This window comes from Symphalangus syndactylus, chromosome 4 (assembly GCF_028878055.3).
Source record: "Symphalangus syndactylus isolate Jambi chromosome 4, NHGRI_mSymSyn1-v2.1_pri, whole genome shotgun sequence".
NCBI lineage: Eukaryota > Metazoa > Chordata > Mammalia > Primates > Hylobatidae > Symphalangus > Symphalangus syndactylus.
This window is the reverse complement of record NC_072426.2, coordinates 64,452,133-64,471,436: the sequence shown is the minus strand read 5'-3', so window position 1 is coordinate 64,471,436 and position 19,304 is coordinate 64,452,133. Positions and strand designations below refer to the sequence as shown.

The 19,304-nt window shown below is 42.1% G+C and overlaps 1 protein-coding gene and 1 long non-coding RNA gene across 2 annotated transcripts in view; one reads left to right on the top strand and one right to left on the bottom strand.

Annotated features, from left to right (window-relative positions):
- Positions 1 to 19,304, top strand: part of MCUB (mitochondrial calcium uniporter dominant negative subunit beta) — a 129,340-nt gene that overhangs the window by 40,007 nt on the left and 70,029 nt on the right. The window lies entirely within an intron of this gene.
- Positions 6,424 to 15,928, bottom strand: LOC129480736 (uncharacterized). The gene is made up of 2 exons (XR_008657111.2): positions 15,672 to 15,928; positions 6,424 to 10,246 (listed from the first exon to the last, which is right to left on the bottom strand). It is a non-coding gene; the product is annotated as an uncharacterized lncRNA (long non-coding RNA).

Genomic DNA, 19,304 nt, shown 5'->3' with positions numbered 1-19,304 from the left:
CTGGAGTTTAGTTTCATTCTTCTGCATATAAATATCCAGTTTCCCCGGCACCATTTATTGAAGAAACTGTCTTTTCCCCAGCATATGTTCTTGGCACCTTTGTTGAAAGTGAGCTCACTGTGTGTGGATTTGTTTCTGGGTTCTCTATTCTGCTCCATTGGTCTGTGTGTCTTTTTACGCCAGTACTAGGCTGTTTTGGTTATGATAGCTCTGTAGTATAGTTTGAACTCAGGTGATGTGATTTCTCCAGTTTTGTTCTTTTTGCTTAGGATAGTTTTGGCTAATCTAGGTCTTTTGTGGTTCCATATAAATTTTAGAATTTGTTTTTTCTATTTCTGTGAAGAATGTCATTGGCATTTTGATAGGGATTGCATTGAATCTGTAGATTGCTTTGGTAAGTATGGACATTTTAACAATATTGATTCTTCTAATCCATGAACATGGAGTATATTTCCTTTTTTGGTGTCCTTTTCAATTTCTTGCATCCATGATTTATAGTTTTCATTGCAGAAATCTTTCACTCCTTTGGTTAATTAATTCCTAGATATTTTATCTGTGGCTATTGTAAATGGGATTACTTTTTTATTTTTTCAGATTGTTCACTGTTGGCATAGACGAATACTACTGATTTTTGCATGTTGATTTTGTGTTCTGCAACTTTATGAAATTTATCAGGTTTAATAGTTTTTTGGTGGAGTCTGTAGGCTTTTCCAGATACAAAATCATGTCATCTGCAAACAAGGATAATTTAACTTCTTCCTTTCCAATTTGGATGCCCTTTATTTCATTCTCTGGTCTGATTGCTCTAGTTAGGACTATCAATACTATGTTAAATAACAGTGGTGAAAGTGGTCATCCTTGTCATGTTCCAGATCCAGGAAAGGCTTTCAGTTTTTCCTCATTCAGTATGATACTAACTGTGGGTCTGTTGTATATGGCTTTTATTATATTGAGGTAAGTTCCTTCTGTACCCAGTTTTTTGAGAGTTTTTATCCTGAAAGGAATTTGAATTTTATCAAGTGCTTTTTCAGCATCCATTGAAATGATGATACGGTTTTTGGTCTTCATTCTGGTGATGTGATGTATCACATTGATTGATTTGTATATGTCAAACCATGGTTCCCTCCTTGGGATAAAAACCCGCATGGTCATGGTGAATGACCTTTTTAATGTGTTCTAGATTTGGTTTGCTAGCATTTTGTTGAGGATTTTTGCATCAATGTTCATCAGGGATATTAACCTGTAGCTTTCTCTTTTTGATGTGTCTTTGTCTGGTTTTGGTATCAGGGTAATACCAGCCTTCTAGAATAAGTTTGAAAATATTCCCTCATCCTCTATTTTTCACAAGTTTGAGTAGGATTGATATTAGTTCTTCTTTAAATGTTTGGTATAATTCAGCAGTGAAGCCATTGGGTCTTGGGCTTTTTTTTTTCTTTTGCTGGGACACTATTACAGCCTCAATCATGTTACTTGTTATTGGTCTGTTTAAGTTTTGAATTTCTTCATGCTTCAGTCTTGGTAGGTTGTATGTGTCCTTACTAATTTCTTCACTGACTCACTGGTCATTCAGGAGCATATTGTTTATTGTACACGTGTTTGTATAGTTTCCAAAATTCCCCTTGCTATTTATTTCTAATTTTATTCCATTGTGGTCAGAGAAAATACTTGATATTATTTCAATTTTTTGAATGTTTTAAGACATGTTTTGTGACCTAACATATTATCTATCCTTGAGAATGATCCATGTGCTGAAGAGAAGATTGTGTATTCTATAGCCATTGGATGAAGTGTTCTATAAATATCTATTAGATCCATTTGGTCCATAGTGCAAATTAAATCTAATGTTTCTTGATTGATTTTCTGTCTGGATGATCTATCCATTGGTGAAAGTATGGCGTTGAAGTCTCCAGCTATTATTGTTTTGAGGTCTGTCTCTTGTTTTAGCTCTAATAATATTTGCTTTATATATCGGGATGATCCAGTGTTGGGTGCATATATATTTATAATTGTTATATTCTCTTGCTGAGTTGACTCCTATCTCATACTTATATGAGACAGAATATTACCCTATTCTAGGGTAATGACCTTCTTGTCTCTTATAGTTTTTGTCTTGAAATCCATTTTGTCCCATATAACTACTCCTTTTTTAGGGGGGTTCCATTAGCATGGAATATCTTTTCTCATCCCTTTATTTTCAGTCTATGTGTCTCTTTGTTTGTGAGTTATGTTTCTTGTAGGCAGTAGATCATTGGGCCTGGGTTTTTTTTGTTTTTTGTTTTTGTTTTTGTTTTTTTTGAGACAGAGTCTCGCTCTGTCACCCAGGCTGGAGTGCAGTGGCGTGATCTCTGCTCACTGCAAGCTCCACCTCCCGGGTTCATGCCATTCTCCTCCCTCAGCCTCCTGAGTAGCTGGGACTACAGGCACCCGCCACCACGCCCAGCTAATTTTTTGTATTTTTAGTAGAGACGGGGTTTCACCATGTTAGCCAGGATGGTCGCGATCTCCTGACCTCGTGATCCACCCACTTCGGCCTCCCAAAAGTGCTAGGATTACAGGCATGAGCCACTGTGCCCGGACTGTTTTTTGTTTGTTTGTTTGTTTTGTTTTTTAAATCCATTTAGCCACTTTATGTCTTTTGATTGAAGAGTTTAGTTCATTTACATTCAATGTTATTATTGATGAGTAAGGACCTACTCCTGCCATTTTGTTATTTGTTTTCTGGTTGTTTTGTGGTTTTCTCTTCCTCCTTTTTTTCCTTCCTGTCTTCCTTTTAGTGGAGGTAGGTTTTCTCAGGTGGTATGATTTAATTTCTTGCTTTTTGTTTCTTGTGTATCTATTCTTGTGTATGTTTTTTTTATTTGAGTTTACCATGAGGCTTGCAAATACTGTCTTATAACCCATTATTTTAAACTGTTGACAACTTAACATTGATTGCGTAAACAAGCAAACTAACAAGTATAAAGAAGGCTAATAAAAACTCTACACTTCAATGTCATCCCCCTGCTTTTTAACTTATTGTTTCTATTTATATCTTATTTTACTGTCTCTTTAAAAAAATTACCATAGGTCTTTTTTTTTTTTTTTTTGAAACGAAATTTCGCTCTTTTCACCCAGGCTGGAGTGCAGTGGCGTGATCTCGGCTCACTGCAACCTCTGTCTCCTGGGTTCAAGCAATTCTCCTGCCTTAGCCTCCCAAGTAGCTGGGATTACAGGCACCCACCACCATGCCCAGCTAATTTTTGTATTTTTAGTAGAGATGGGGTTTCACCATGTTGGCCAGGTTGGTCTCCAACTCTTGACTTTGAGTGATCCACCTGCCTCGGCCTGCCAAAGTGCTGAGATTACAGGTGTGAGCCACCACGCCTGGCCCATAGTTATTATTTTTTATTGGTTCATCTTTTAGTCTTTGTACCTAAGATAAGAATAGTCTACACCCCACAATTATAGTGTTATAATATTCTTTTTTGTGTGTGTACTTATTACTGGTGAGTTTTGTACCTTCAGGTGATGTCTTATTGCTCATTAACATCCTTTTCTTTCTTTCTTCCTTTTTTTTTTTTCCTCAAAGTCTCACTCTTGTCCCCCAGGCTGGAGTGCAATGGTGCGATCTTGGCTCACTGCAACCTCTGCCTCCCGGGTTCAAGCAATTCTCCTGTCTCAGCCTCCCGAGTAGCTGAGATTATAGGTGCCTGCCACCATGCCCGGCTAATTTTTGTATTTTAAGTAGAGACAGGGTTTCACCATGTTGGCCAGGCTGGTCTGAAACTCCTGACCCCAGGTGATCCACCTGCCTCGGCCTCCCAAAGTGCTGGGATTACCGTCGTGAGCCACCATGCCCGGCCTCCTTTTCTTTCAAATTTAAGAACTCTCTTTAGCATTTCTTGTAGAACAGGTCTGGTGTTGATGAAATCCTTCAACTTTTGTTTGTCTGGGAAAGTCTTTATTTCTCCTTAATGTTTGAAGGATATTTTCACTCAATATGCTATTCTAGGGTAAAAGTTTTTTTTCCTTCGGCACTTCAAATATGTCATACCACTCTCTCCTGGGCTGTAAGAGTTCCACTGAAAAGTCTGCTGCTAGACATATTGGAGCTCTATTGTAGGTTATTTGTTTCTTTTCTCTTGCTGCTTTTAGGAGCCTTTTCTTTATCCTTGACCTTTGGGAATTTGATTATTAAATGCCTTGAGGTAGTCTTCTTTGGGTTAAATCTGCTTGGTGTTTTGTAACCTTCTTGTATTTAAATATTGTTACCTTTTCCTAGGTTTGGGAAGTTCTCTGTTATTTATCCCTTTGAATTTCTACCTCCGTCTCTTTCTCTACTTCCTCTTCAAGGCCAGTAACTCTTAGATATGACCCTTTGAAGCCCTTTTTTAGATATTGTAGGTGTGCTTCATTTTTTAAAACTCTCTTTTCTCTTGTCTCCTCTGATTGTCTATTTTCAAATAGCCTATCTTGAAGCTCACTAATTCTCTGCTTGATCAATTCTGCTAGTAAGAGATTCTGATGCATTCTTCAGTATGTCCATTGTATTCTTCAACTCCAGAATTTCTGCTTGATTTTTGAAAATCATTTCAATCTCTTTGTTCGGTTTATCTGATAGAATTCTGAATTCCTTTTCCTTGTTATTTTAGATTTCTTTGAGTTTCTTCAAAACAGCTATTTTGAGATACCTGTCTGAAAGGTCATGTATCTCTGTTTCTTCAGGATTTGTCTCTGGTGCCTTATTTAGTTCGTTTGGTGAGGTCATGTTTTCCTGGATGGTCTTGATGTTTGTAGATATTTGTTGATGTTTGGGTGTTGAAAAGTTAGGTTTTGTTTTTTGTTTTGTTTTGTTTTTTTTTTTTTTTTTTTTTTTTTGAGACGGAGTCTCGCTCTGTCGCCCAGGCTGGAGTGCAGTGGCGCAATCTCGGCTCACTGCAAGCTCTGCCTCCCAGATTCACGCCATTCTCCTGCCTCAGCCTCTCCGAGTAGCTGGGACTACAGGCGCCCGCCACCACGCCCGGCTAATTTTTTGTATTTTTAGTAGAGACGGGGTTTCACCGTGGTCTCAATCTCCTGACCTCGTGATCCGCCCGCCTCGGCCTCCCAAAGTGCTGGGATTACAAGCGTGAGCCACCGCGCCCGGCCTGTTTTGTTTTGTTTTGTTTTGAGACAGGGTTTCATTCGGCTGCCCAGGCTGGAGTGCAGTGGCGCAGTCATGGCTCACTGCAGCCGTGACCTCCCTGACTAAATTGATCCTCCCACTCAACCTCTTGAGTAGCTAGGACTACAGGCATGCACCACCACATCCAGCTACTTTTTGTATTTTTTTTTTTTTTTTTTTTTTTTTTTTTTTTTTTAGAGACGGGGTTTTGCCATGTTGCCCAGGCTGACCTCAAACTCCTGGACTCAAGCAGTCTGCCTGCGGTGGCTTCTCAAAGTTCTGGGATTAAAGGCATGAGCCACCATATCCAGCCTGAAGAGTTAGGTATTTATTGTAGTCTTCACAGTATGGACTTGTTTGTACCCATCTTTGGGAAGGTTTCCAAATATTTAAAGGGACTTGGGTATTGTGATCTAAGCCATATCTGCATTAGGGAGCACCCTAAGCCCAGTAACACTGTGGTTCTTGAAGACTTGTGGAGGTACTGCCTTGCTGGTGTTGGATAAAATCCAGAATTCTCTGGATTACCAGACAGAGACTCTGTGTTATCTTCCCTTACTTTGTCCAGACAAATGGAGCCTCTCTCTCTGTGCTGAGCTGCCTGGAGCTGGGAGTGGGGTGACACAGTTGTTACTGGAAAGGGCTCCCGATCCAGACCCCAAAAGAGAGTTCTTGGATCTTGTACAAGAAAGAATTCAGGGTGAGTCCATAGTGCAAAGTGACAGCAAGTTTATTAAGAAAGTAAAGGAATACAGAATGGCTACTCCATAGAGCAGCCCCTAGGGCTGCTGGTTGCCCATTTTTATGGTTATTTCTTGATAATATGTTAAACAAGGGGTAGATTATTCACACCTCCCCTTTTTAGACCATATATGGTAACTTCCTGACGTTGCTATGGCATTTGTAAACTGTCATGGTGCTGATGGGAGTATAGCAGTGAGGATGACCAGAGGTCACTCTTGTCGCCCTTTTGGTTTTGGTGGGTTTTAGCTGGCTTCTTTACTGCAACCAGTTTTATCAGCAAAGTCTTTATGACCTATGTCTTGTGCCGACCTCCTATCTCATCTGTGACTTAGAATGTCTAACCTCCTGGGAATGTAGCCCAGCAGGTCTCAGCCTTATTTTACCCAGTCCCTATTTAAGATGGAGTTGCTCTGGTTCAAATGCCTCTTGACACAATCACCCCTATGGTCACCACCACTGGGACTGCGCTGGCTCGGACCTGAATCCAACACAGCACTGGGTCTTGCCCAATGCCCACTGCAGCCACTCCCTGGCTACCGCCTATGTTTACTCAAGATCCTAGGACTCTACAATCAGCAGGTGGCAAGGCCAGCCAGGCTTGTGTCCTTCTTATCAGTGCAGTGAGTTCCCCCAAGGCCGGAGCAGGTCCAGAGATGCCATCCAGGTGCCAGGGACTGGAGATGAAAACCTTAGAAATCTACCTGGTTCTCTGTTCTACTGCAGCTAAGCTGGCACTCAAACCACAAGACAAAGTTCCTCCTACTCTTCCCTCCCCTTTCCACAGGCAGAGGAGCCTTTCCCTGTGGCTACTGCCACCATAGGCCCATGGGGAGTACAGCCAGGCTACTGCCAATGTTCACTTAAGGCCCAAGGGTCTTCGGTCAGCTCATGGTGAATGCTACCAGGCCTGAGACTCACTCTTCAGCAAAGTGGGCTTGCCTCTGGCCCAGAGCAGGTCCAGAAATGCCGTCTAAGAGCCGATGCCTGGAATGGGAGACCCCAAGAGCCTGCTCAGTGCTCTACCTGCTGTGGCCGAACTGGTACCTGATTTTTGGTTCTTATAAAGGTGACTTTTTTGTGTAGATGCTAAATTTGGTGTTCCTGTTGGTGGTTGGGGATGATCAGTGGCAGCTTGGATCTGGCCATTTTCTCTGCTCCTCTCCTATTATATCTTTTAATTTAATGATTCTATAAGCATCTCTCACCTCTGGGGAAGCTTTTCTCTAAGACAAATATGATGAAATATATTGAAAGATAGTGTTCATTTCCTAGTGGATGTTCCCTTTCTAACTTGCTTGTTTGATTTTAGATCTGCTGTTCCCTACTGTTTTGTCAAGACTATGATATTAGTATACTTGTAAAGTTATGTGAGATGTACATAAATAGATAACAATCACGTGTCGTTTAACGACAGGGATACATTCTGAGAAATGCATCCTTAGGCGATTTCATCATCATGTGAACATCAGAACATCAGAGTGTACTTAAGCAAACCTAGATGGCATAGCCTGTTACACACCTAGGCTATATTGTATAGCCTATTCTTCCTACACTACAAACCTATACAGTATCTTACTATATTGAATACTGTAGGAAGCTGCAACACTATGGTAAGTTTTTGTGTATTGAAACATATATAATGTACAGTAAAAATATAGTAATTGCAGAAAGATGAGCATCTTCTCCCATACCCAGATCCATAAGCCTGTGATGAGAATCAATGGAAATCTTTTATGCGGGTGGCAAGTTTCACCCCATAGAAAAGTGATAGAGAATAATGTATTTTCTCTGTATACAGAAAAGAGGTAGCCACCCACTTCCTCTTCCAAAAAGAGAGAAAAACTTTTACTCCTTTGAGATAGGATAAGAAGAATCTTGAGTTCTTATAAACCATTTGGAATGTAAATATGACTTTCTAAGGGCCAGATAAACATCTCTGTCATGGAGAGAGTGGGGAAGTTATTACCAGGAGATGTTTCCAAGGTCTAGGCTTCTGTAAATACCCAGAGAGAGTCTTCCTGGCACTTTGGAACTTAGCTGAGGGGCCTATTCTGGGCTCTAACCATTTGACCCACTTGTAGAGATAAGAGAAGTTTTATCATCCTTTTGGATTAGAGCAGTTAAGTAGACAAATGGCTATAGAGCTAATCCTCAGGGTATGTGAAAAGTAAAATTCTTCTAGGGGAAGTGAAAGCAAATTCTCTAGCTTTATGGTGTATATATTCCATGTCTCAGGAGGCTAGGGCTTTTTACAGAAGCAAAGCAAAATCCAGATAAATCTTATTTCCCCACATCTACAAAGAATACTCACACAATTCTGATGTTCCTTATTATTTAACAACAAAAAAATTGTGACTTGTGGAGATAACAGGGATATTCAGTTGCTTAGATATCATACAAGTGAGGATTTCTCAAAATTAGGACCAAACCTCACAGTAGTTCAAATAGAAGCCACAATCTAGACATGTATTTCTTTTTCTCTTTTTCTTTTCTCTCTGTTAAAAAAAAAAAAGGCTGATGATTTGAAGTCCATTTCTTTTTGTTGGTGTGGTTCATGCCTGTGAAAATGAAGCAGATGGCAAACTGGGGCATTTTAAATTCCACTGCTAGCTAAAACTATAAGAAGAAAATAAAGCCCTATGATGATGCTGCATTGATCAAGTGATTAAAATGAAAGAACATTTTGTAACAGAATTTCTCTTGATCTCCTTGACTAGACTTGTAGTGTAAAAATTTTAGAATAACTCATTTTAAAACAGACTGCTTGTTAATTTTGTCTCCATTAATTGTGTTAGTCTTGTGGCGTATTAGTCTGCATAGTCTGCTGTAACAAAATATTATAGATGGGGTGGCTTACAAAGAGACATTTATTTCTCACATTCCAGGAGGCTGGAAAGTCCAATATCAAGGTTCAGGAAGATTGTTTTCCTATTGAGGGCTCTCTTCCTGGCTTGCAGATGGCCACCTTCTTGTTGCATTCTTCAGCAGGAGGAGAGAGAAAGCTCTGGTATTTCTTCCTCCTCCCTTTTTTTTTTTTTTTTTGAGATAGAGTCTCACTCAACCAGCCACCCAAGCTGGAGTGCAGTGGTGTGATCCTGGCTCACTGCAACCACCATCTCCTAGGTTCAAGCGATTCTCCCATCTCAGCCTCCCGAGTAGCTGTGATTACAGGCACCTGCCATCATGCTTGGCTAAATTTTGTAATTTAGTAGATATGGGATTTCACCATGTTGGCCAGGCTGGTCTTGAACTCCTGACCTCAGGTGATCCACCCACCTCAGCCTCCCAAAGTGCTAGGATTATAGGTGTGAGCCACCACACCCGGCCTCTTCTTTTAAGGGCCACTAATCTTATCATGGGGGCTCCATACTCATGAGCTCTTCTAAACCTAATTATCTTTCAAAGGCTCAGTCTCTAATACCAACACATTGGGAGTTAGGGCTGCAACATATAAATGGGGGAGAAGGGGACATACATATATTTTATCCATAACAGAAGACCTGGGATGACTTGCAGTAAAAGATGGCAGGCTTGACAAATACATAAATTTCCTTCCTGAAATCCTAACAAGAATACAGGAATTAGGCCAGGCGTGGTGGCTCATGCCTGTAATCCCAGCACTTTGGAGGCCAAGGCGGGCAGATCATGAGGTCAGGAAATTGAAACTATCCTGGCTAATGCAGTGATACCCCGTCTCTACTAAAAATATAAAAAATTAGCCAGGCGTGGTGGCGGGTGCCTGTAGTCCCAGCTACTCGGGAGGCTGAAGCAGGAGAATGGCGTGAACGCAGGAGGCAGAGCTTGCAGTGAGCCAAGACTGCGCCACTGCACTCCAGCCTGGGCGACCGAGTGACACTCCGTCTCAAAAAAAAAAAAAAAAAAAAGGAATACAGGAATTAAATATATCAGCCCACAAGGATAAAGAGATTGGGAAAGGAGACAATAGCAACAAAATATTGGAGTAGAAAGTAAAGGGACAAAAAGTAACAAGCTTCTATTAATTATCTACTATTGCTATCTAATGTAGCCCAACAAAATGTGCCAAAACTTAGGGCTCAAAATGGCACACATTTATTAGCTTAGTTTTTGTAGTCCAGGAATCCAGGTATGCTGAAGTCTCTCGCAGGCTGAAATCATGTTGTTGGCTGGAACTGTAGTCATTACAAGGCTGTTGGAAAGCTTTCAGGTGCATTCACTGGTTGTTGGCTGGATTCAGTTACTTACAGCAGAATGGGATTTGGACTTCCTTTCTCTCTGGCTGTTGCCCAGTGGTTGCCCTCAATTCACTGCCACCTGGTCCTCTTCAACATGGAAGCTTATTTCATCAAAGTATGCAAGCTGATAGACAACAGAGCCAATCTAGCAGACAGAAGTCATTCATTTGTTATATAATCATGGAAGACACATCCCATCATTTCTTCCATACCATTTAATAGAAGCACATCACTGGGTCCTGCCCACATTCAAGAGGAAGAGATTACACTTACATAAGGGTCAGAATACCAGGAGGCAGGATCACTGAGTGCCATATTCTTAAAAAAATTAAAGTATTTATTGAGATAACTACAGATTCGCAGGCAGTTTGTGAGAAATAATACAGAGAAATCTGGTATATACTCTATCCATTTTCCCCCAAAGGTAACATTTGGCAAAACTGTAGTATAATATCACAACCTGGATATTGACTGATATTGAGGTTGATGTAATCCACCAATCTTATTTATATTGCCCCAGTTTTACTTGTGCTTGTGTGCATGAATTTACTTCTATATGCTTTTATCATGTGTAGGTTCATGTATCCACCACCACAATCAGAGATTCCTAATGTTAGAGGACTGTATTTGAAAGTTGCATACAACAGTCTACCCAATGGTTCACAATGCAAAATAATACTGGTTCATAATGCAGAAATACATTAACCCCCTCCCAATGCCCCAAAATTGTCAGCCCAAAGTCCAGAACATTACAGCGTCAGCTCAAAGTCCAGAATTGTGTCATTTGAATCAGCATTGAGTATAGCTCCAAATACAGTCTCTTTCCATCTATAAACCCATGCTATAGGATTGAGGAGTGAATGTTTGTGTCACCATAAATTCATATGTGGAAACCTTAAGCCTCACTGGAGGCTTTTGGAGATGGGATCCTTGAGAAGTAATTAGGTCATGAGGATAGAGCTCTCATGGTTGGATTAGTGCCTTTATAAGAAGAAAGAGGACAGAGTCGTGTCCTCTTTCTGCACTCCACTATGTGAGGACATAGAATAAGATAGCCATCTGCAATCTCAGAAGATGACCCACACCAGAACCCAACATGCAGGCACCCTGATGAACTTCCAAGCCTCCAGAACTGTGAGAAATAAATTTCTGTTGTTTAAGCCACTTAGTCTGTGGCTTTCTGTTACAGCATCCTAGATTGACTGAGACCCCCAGGGACTCAAGGTCGTGCTTGTGGTTTTCATCTTGTTTTTGCATTTCCCCACTTTGCATCCATCATCCTTTCCTGATGTCCTGCCCTGTGGACCTCAGCTCTAGAATCAGACAGACATGAAGAAAACACCTTATAGAGACTGCCTAACCAGTTTCCACAGTTGTACAAGTCCAAGTCTTTGTAACAAATCTTTATGTAGTCACACATGCACATTCATAGTAGTTGCTTCTCTGGATGAACCCAACTGATACACAGCACAGAAAGCTTATCATTAGGCAGCAATGGGAAAAGGTACAAATAACCAGTTTATAGTATTTAACCTTAGGATTTGACAGAACAAGTGCTTTCAGAAATATATGGGGTAAATTGTAGGCTAGAAGCATGATAATTGGTTGAAAATCTGCTTAAAAAACTGTTAGATTCCAAACTCTTTTTTCTACTCTGCACAGCTGGGCAAGTGCCCTCTTTTCGCCCCGGAAGCAACTTCAGAGTTTTATTTCTTTAGACTTGAGGATATCTGACACAGTTGAGAGCTTGCATACTTTGTGGAAAACAGAATTTGGTGAAAGTTAACTTAGTGAAGTTGAGCCATCTTTCTTTACCCATATTGCAGATGTCAGCCCCCAGGATTATATCTTCCAAGCAGACGAGAAGAGTCTTGTGGGGAATATGGCCAACCCAAAAGAAGAGACTTGAAGATACTAGCATTGTATAAAATCCTCAACAATATTATTGTCATAGACGTGAATTTATTTGATAGGTCCCAGCAAGCTAAAACAAAGATTTAATTTAAAGAAAATGGTGGCCGGGCGCGGTGGCTCACGCTTGTAATCCCAGCACTTTGGGAGGCCGAGGCGGGCGGATCACGAGGTCAGGAGATCGAGACCACGGTGAAACCCCATCTCTACTAAAAATACAAAAAATTAGCCGGGCGTGGTGGCGGGCGCCTGTAGTCCCAGCTACTCAGAGAGGCTGAGGCAGGAGAATGGCATGAACCCGGGAGGCGGAGCTTGCAGCGAGCCGAGATCGCGCCACTGCACTCCAGCCTGGGCGACAGAGCGAGACTCTGTCTCAAAAAAAATAAAAAAATAAAAAAAATAAAATGGTTTTAGGATAAGTACACTAATCAAAAAGAGTCTTCCTTTATCTGTGAAAGACTGTCTCTTTTCTTCCAAGTGCGCATCTGAGAAGGGTCACTATATGTAGTGCTGAGGGAGAGGGGACTCTTGACTAGCAACACCTGTCAGTCACATCAGTGCTGGCGATCAGTGAGTGACAGGTGTCATCACCTGTGCACCATCATGTTCATTTAGGACAAGAAAAGGAAGTACCTCCAACATGGTGAGTAGTAATTTATGAAACTGGTTAGCACAGAAAGGGCATAGGCCAAAAATTTAAGTTCCAAAAGGATATATGTGAAATGATGAGTGATAGATCCATAGTGCCTTGCAGTTAGTTCTCATTCAATAAACATTTGCGGAGTGAATAAATGAATATTTTGCTACTTGTTTTTCCCCTTTAGTGCATATTTCTAGATTGCCTTTTAATTATTTCCTTTCCCAGGAACCAGCTTTGCTTACATTGTAACTACCTCCTGCTGGAGAACTCTGCATTTTATTTTAACTGCTTTATCTTAGTAGTTGGACAAACTTTTATGCCTTTATTGTGTATACTGTTCTGACTAATGTACCTTTCACTTCTATGAATCTTGCAGAGAATTTCTTCACAGTACCCTACCTCTAGTGGAATATGCACAATGGGGCTGTATTGTCCATGTCGTGAGCCATTTATTACCCAACAGAATAACCAGCTGTGAGAAGAAAACATAGCCCTAAATCTTGTCATCCTCCCCTTTCATGCAGCCCAGCTCTATTTTGCTTTCACTTGGACCTGGCACTTTAAACATGTTTAACTTAGCCTGTCTTGCTGATTCTTGGATTTTCTTGAGAGAGTTGCATACGTAGGTCTTTCTTTTAAGAAATTTCAGCGAAGAAGAAAAGGAAAACCTCTGATAATTCCAGCATTCAGAAATTAACCATGTTAATATTTTGGTATCTTTCCTTCCAGTCTTCTCTGTGTACAAGCATGTTTGTATATAATATGTTTTTAAAACCATGTACTAAAGTCAAAAGTACAAAATTATAAAATATACTTTCTATGGATTTGCCTTCTTCCAAAAAAGCAAGAACATGTATTAAAATTGCGAATTGTATATTTTAGGTACAGTTAGTGTTCATGGATTTCTGGTATTTGAACATGGGCTTTAATTTTAGTTTTTAAATTTATAACTGAATATGTGCATATTCAGTTGGCCAAAGCCTGAATATCTAATTTTATGTTACGTTAGTCACCATTCTTTGCACCTCTAGTTGATGTCCTTCTTTGTCCTAACCATATTGTTGTGATCTCTCTGCTTTTTAACACTGTCAGCATTTTGATTTACCTGTCTTCACTGTTTTACAAAATAATGATTTATGCAAATTAATAGACCAAATTTGCCTCAACTCTGGCACAGATGTTTGCACAACTGGCCTATTGGCTGGTATAGGATCATTCTAAGTGTTTATTCCCTTAGCTCATTGTTTTGACTTGTGGCACTCTTCGCATTTTGGTAGGGCAATTTTTTGGTAAGTTCTGTTTAGTGCATTGCAGAATGTTTAGCGTCTCTGACCTTGTATACTACATGTTTTTAGCACCCATCAGTCAATGTGACAACCAAATAAGGCTCCCCATACATTTCCACATTTAGTGTGTGGGGGGTGGGAGGGAGGACCATGGCTGGGTAACTGATGCATTGAAGTCCAAATTTCATGTAAAGGTGGCTTAGAAGTGAAAATGTGTAATTATCAAAGTGCTGGTTTTGAAATGTAAGAAATTTGAAGACCACAATTGCAATAACATTATGTATAGTTTGGGGTCTAAAGTTTTTCAAAGTATCATTGTCATGAATCTGTTCTTGTATCATTAATATTTTTTTGAAAGCAATTGTAATGAATGCATAATCATCATATGTTACAGATTCATAATTAACCCATCTATTATTATTGGACAATTGAATTGTTTTCAATTTTTGCTGTTATAAATGTTGCAGTTAACATCTTTATAGATAAAACCTAATTAGATATTTATTAAACCCACAATAGGAAATATGCAAAAATTTTATTTTCTCTACTTTTGGTCTCTTTTATACCTACTTTAGGTAAAGATGTTCTCAGAGCTATTTGGGGAAGATCAGAATAAGAGTACCTTCTCTTTATTTCTTGGAAAGGCCTGGGAAGTATTGTTTTCACGTGTAACTTCTTGTATTTGTAGGAGATGCCTTTGGTCCTTGCATTCATCCATTTTTGCCCACCTCTGATTTCATTTGTAACTGGTGGATAGTTTCTTACAAATTCAGACTCACCTTCCATTGCTGGTGTTGCATCTCAAACCCAAGCTATACCCAGTCTTTCTGTATTCTGCTCAATGCCTTCTTCAGCAGTACAGGAACTCGGGAATTTGCTGAGCCTGTATACCCAGTGCAGCTTGGGAGGGCTGTGGAGTTAATGCCCCTCCTTCCCTGCTCTACCTCCCTTCTGCTCCCATATCAGGGAGCTGAGGACAACCCTCAAATGGTTGAATAAATGTTTCAGCCTCTTGTCTTTCAGATGGGCAATTGTGAGTGATATTCTAAGTGCTACTCATAGGTACTGGCAGAATGAGTCCCCTGTTGTCTCTAGCAGTCACCTCAGTAATGCTATTACATTAGCTCTTTTTCCTTCCTGTATGATGCCTCCCATTCTCTTTCTCCTGCTTTATAAGATGACCTCCCAGAGAAGTTACTACACCCAAATCCTTGTCTTAGGCTCTGCTTTTGGGGAAACCCAAGCTAAGATTCATATGTTAGGACTTTTTTGTTTATTATGCTTCTTCTTAAATTCATATGATATACTTTAACCTAACTAAATGGCAAGTGAGAAAACAGCCTGGTGTAACAGATTAAAATTAGCAAAGATATAAAATCAGTGGGCCAAAGTTAAGTAGAACCTATAGGGGAAATAAAATATCATATGACCTAACTGAAGGTATTATTTTCTGATAAATACCATTAGTCTTTAAATAGTTACATGGTCTAAAGTGTGCTTAGAAGGAATGGTCTTTTTCTATAGAATCTTTCTTGCTTATGACTTACATGCAATAAATAAAATTGCCAACATAACAATAAGCTTCTTAGAAGATGCACTTATTACCCTCCGTAAATGTACACACCAGAAATCCCAGTTGGCTTCAAGTTCATTGTTGAACATTAAACTTCTCTCTCTCTCTCTCTCTCTCTCTCTACCTACCTACCTATCTACCTGCCTACCTACCTACCTACCTATTTATTGAGATGGAGTCTTGCTCTGTCATCCAGGCTGGAGTGCAATGGTGTGATCTTGGTTCACTGCAACCTCTGCCTCTCAGGTTCAAGCGATTCTCCTGCCTCCGCCTCCCCAGCCTCCCGAGTGGCTGGGATTATACCTACCCAGCTAATTTTTTTTGTATTTTTAGTAGAGACATGGTTTCACATGTTGTCTGGGCTGGTGTCGAACTCCTGATCTCAGGTGATCTGCCCGCCTCGGCTTCCCGAAGTGCTGGGAATACAGGTGTGAGCCACCATGCCCGGCCCATTAAACCTCTTTCTATGATGTGTTGCTCTTCTTGAAAGTAACAAAGGCTGGGCGTGGTGGCTCACGCCTGTAACGCCAGTGAGAGGTGACAGCGTGCTGGCAGTCCTCACAGCACTCACTGGCTCTCAGTGCCTCCTCTGCCTGGGCTCCCACTTTGGCGGCACTTGAGGAGCCCTTCAGCCCACCGCTGCACTGTGGGAGCCCCTTTCTGGGCTGGCCAAGGCCGGAGTCGGCTCCCTCAGCCGGCTCCCTCAGCTTGCAGGGAGGTGTGGAGGGAGGGGCGCGAGCGGGAACCGGGGCTGCGCGTGGCGCTTGCGGGCCAGCTGGAGTTCCGGGTGGGGGTGGGCTTGGCGGGCCCCGCACTCGGAGCAGCTGGCCGGCCCTGCCAGCCCCGGGCAATGAGAGGCTTAGCACCCACGCCAGCAGCTGCGGAGGGTGTACTGGGTCCCTCAGCAGTGCCACCCCACCGGCGCTGTGCTCGATTTCTCGCTGGGCCTTAGCTGCTTTCCTGCGGGGCAGGGCTTGGGACCTGCAGCCTGCCATGCCTGAGCCTCGCACCCCCTCTTTGGGCTCCCGTGCGGCCCGAGCCTCCCCGATGAGCGCCGCCTCCTGCTCCACGGTGCCCAGTCCCATCAACCACCCAAGGGCTGAGGAGTGTGGGCGCAGGGCACGGGACTGGCAGGCAGCTCCACCTGCAGCCCCGGTGCGGGATCCACTGGGTGAAGCCAGCTGGGCTCCTGAGTCTGGTGGGGACGTGGAGAAGCTTTATGTCTAGCTCAGGGATTGTAAATACACCAATTGGCACTCTGTATCTAGCTCAAGGTTTGTAAACACACCAAAGCACCCTGTGTCTAGCTCAGGGTTTGTGAATGCACCAGTCGACACTCTAGCTACTCTGGTGGGGCCTTGGAGAACCTTTGTGTCCACACTCTGTATCTATCTCATCTGGTGGGGACGTGGAGAACCTTTGTGTCTAGCTCAGGGATTGTAAATGCACCAATCAGTGCCCTGTCAAAACAGACCACTCGGCTCTACCAATCAGCAGGACGTGGGTGGGGCCAGAGAAGAGAATAAAAGCAGGCTGCCCCAGCCAGCAGTGGCAACCGGCTCGGGTCCCCTTCCACACTAGAAGCTTTGTTCTTTGGCTCTTTGCAATAAATCTTGCTACTGCTCACTCTTTGGGTCCACACTGCCTTTATGAGCTGTAACACTCACCGTGAAGGTCTGCAGCTTCAGTCCTGAAGCCAGCGAGACCACGAGCCCACCAGGAGGAATGAACAACTCCAGACGTGCCGCCTTAAGAGCTGTAACACTCACTGCGAAGGTCTCCAGCTTCACTCCTGAGCCAGCGAGACCACGAACCCACCAGAAGGAAGAAGCTCTGAACACATCTGAACATCAGAAGGAACAAATTCCAGACACGCCGCCTTTAAGAACTGTAACACCGTGAGGGTCCACAGCTTCATTCGTGAAGTCAGTGAGACCAAGAACCCACGAATTCTGGACACACCAGCACTTTGGGAGGCTGAGGCAGGCAGATCAGGAGTTCAAGACCAGCCTGGCCAACATAGTGAAACACCTGTGTCTACTAAAAATACAAAAATTAGCAGGGCATGGTGGTGCACATCTGTAGTCCCAGCTACTCAGGAGGCTGAGGCAGGAGAATCACTTGAACCTGGGAGGTGGAGGTTGTAGTGAGCTAAGATCGCACCACTGTACTCCAGCCTGGTGTCTAAGTGGGACTCTGTCTAGAGAAAAAAAAAAAAGTAACAAAGCTTGTAGATCATCAGTAAGTTAGTCTGTAATTGTATTTTGGGGACATATTGTTTCTGCCTGAGAAGTTATAATAATAGTTATAATAATAGTGATACTGTGGCATATATCACTTTACACAAGCCTGCTCATCTTTAATGCTGTGTCAGCCTTGTGAAGTAGGTACTGTTATCCCCATTGTATAGATAAGGACACCGAGGTTTAGAGAAGTTAAGGTACCTACGTCACATAGCTATTGAGTGACAGTGTGGATACCCATCCCTGCCTGCCTAACTGAGCTCTGCCTTTAAACTCTTCATGCCAGTTCCCTTTCCCATCAGATAGTTTCTGAGGCCTCTAGGCATCAGCCAGATATCCCTAAGGACAGTGTTGGAGGAACTGCTCAGTGGATTCATGGTCAACTACCAAGTGTTCTGTTCCTTCTCGTTTTGCTTACAGGCACAACAAATGTCAGACAGATGCCTCGATTACTTCTAACTCCCATGTAAATTTAAATTCTGATATCCCAAAACAGAGGTTTTCAGAAGAGCGAATCCAGGCACACTAACTTCAGCAACAGGTCAGAAGTGAGGCCTGCCTGTACATCCTGATGTCTTTCTTTATGGCACACTGTGGGCAGGAAATAGTTCTTCACTGGACAGTACTAATTATAATAAATTATTGTATCAGAATTTTATTCAATTATATCATAGAAGGATTTTAGTTGCCCCTCCCTTGCCCCTAAAATGTATCGTACATGTACCCTAAAGAACCATTTATGAAGAAACTTCAAGTAACGTACTAGATATAACAGGAGAAGGTAGTAGAAGATAAGCGTTTGCTGAGAGCCTCCCGAGTGCTAGGTGTTATAATCTCATGCATGTATAAATTAGCATTCAATTTTTATCATAACTGCCTCTGTGCATTAATGATCCTATGGCAATAATTTTGTTTTTCTCTTTGTTATTGATGTAAAGAGACTGGCAGTTGATTAAAAGTAAAGAGTATTGATTACATTAATAACATACTGTCTTTATGATGCTTTATAATTCACAAAGCCTCTTCCCCTAAGCTGTTGAGCAACTCCAGGTAGTCGAGAGGCAACTTTATCCCTACTTTTACAGGTTATTGGACTGAAGCTCAGAGAGGCTAAATAACTTGCTCAAAGAACAAGAACTTCAACATTCTTCTTCTTTTTTTTTTTTTTTTTTTTCCCCCAAGACAGAGTCTCTCTCTGTCTCCCAGGCTGGAGTGCAGTGGCTCACTCTCGGCTAACTGCAACCTCTGCCTCCCAGGTTCAAGCGATTATCCTGCTTTAGCCTGCTGAGTAGCTGGGATTATAGGCGCATGCCACCATGCCCTGCTAATTTTCGTTTTTTTTTTTGTTTTTTTTTTTTTGAGACGGAGTCTCGCTCTTTCACCCAGGCTGGAGTGCAGTGGCGCGATCTCGGCTCACTGCAGGCTCCGCCCCCCGGGGTTCACGCCATTCTCCTGCCTCAGCCTCCCGCGTAGCTGGGACTACAGGCGCCTGCCACCTCGCCCGGCTAATTTTTTGTATTTTTAGTAGAGACGGGGTTTCACCGTGTTAG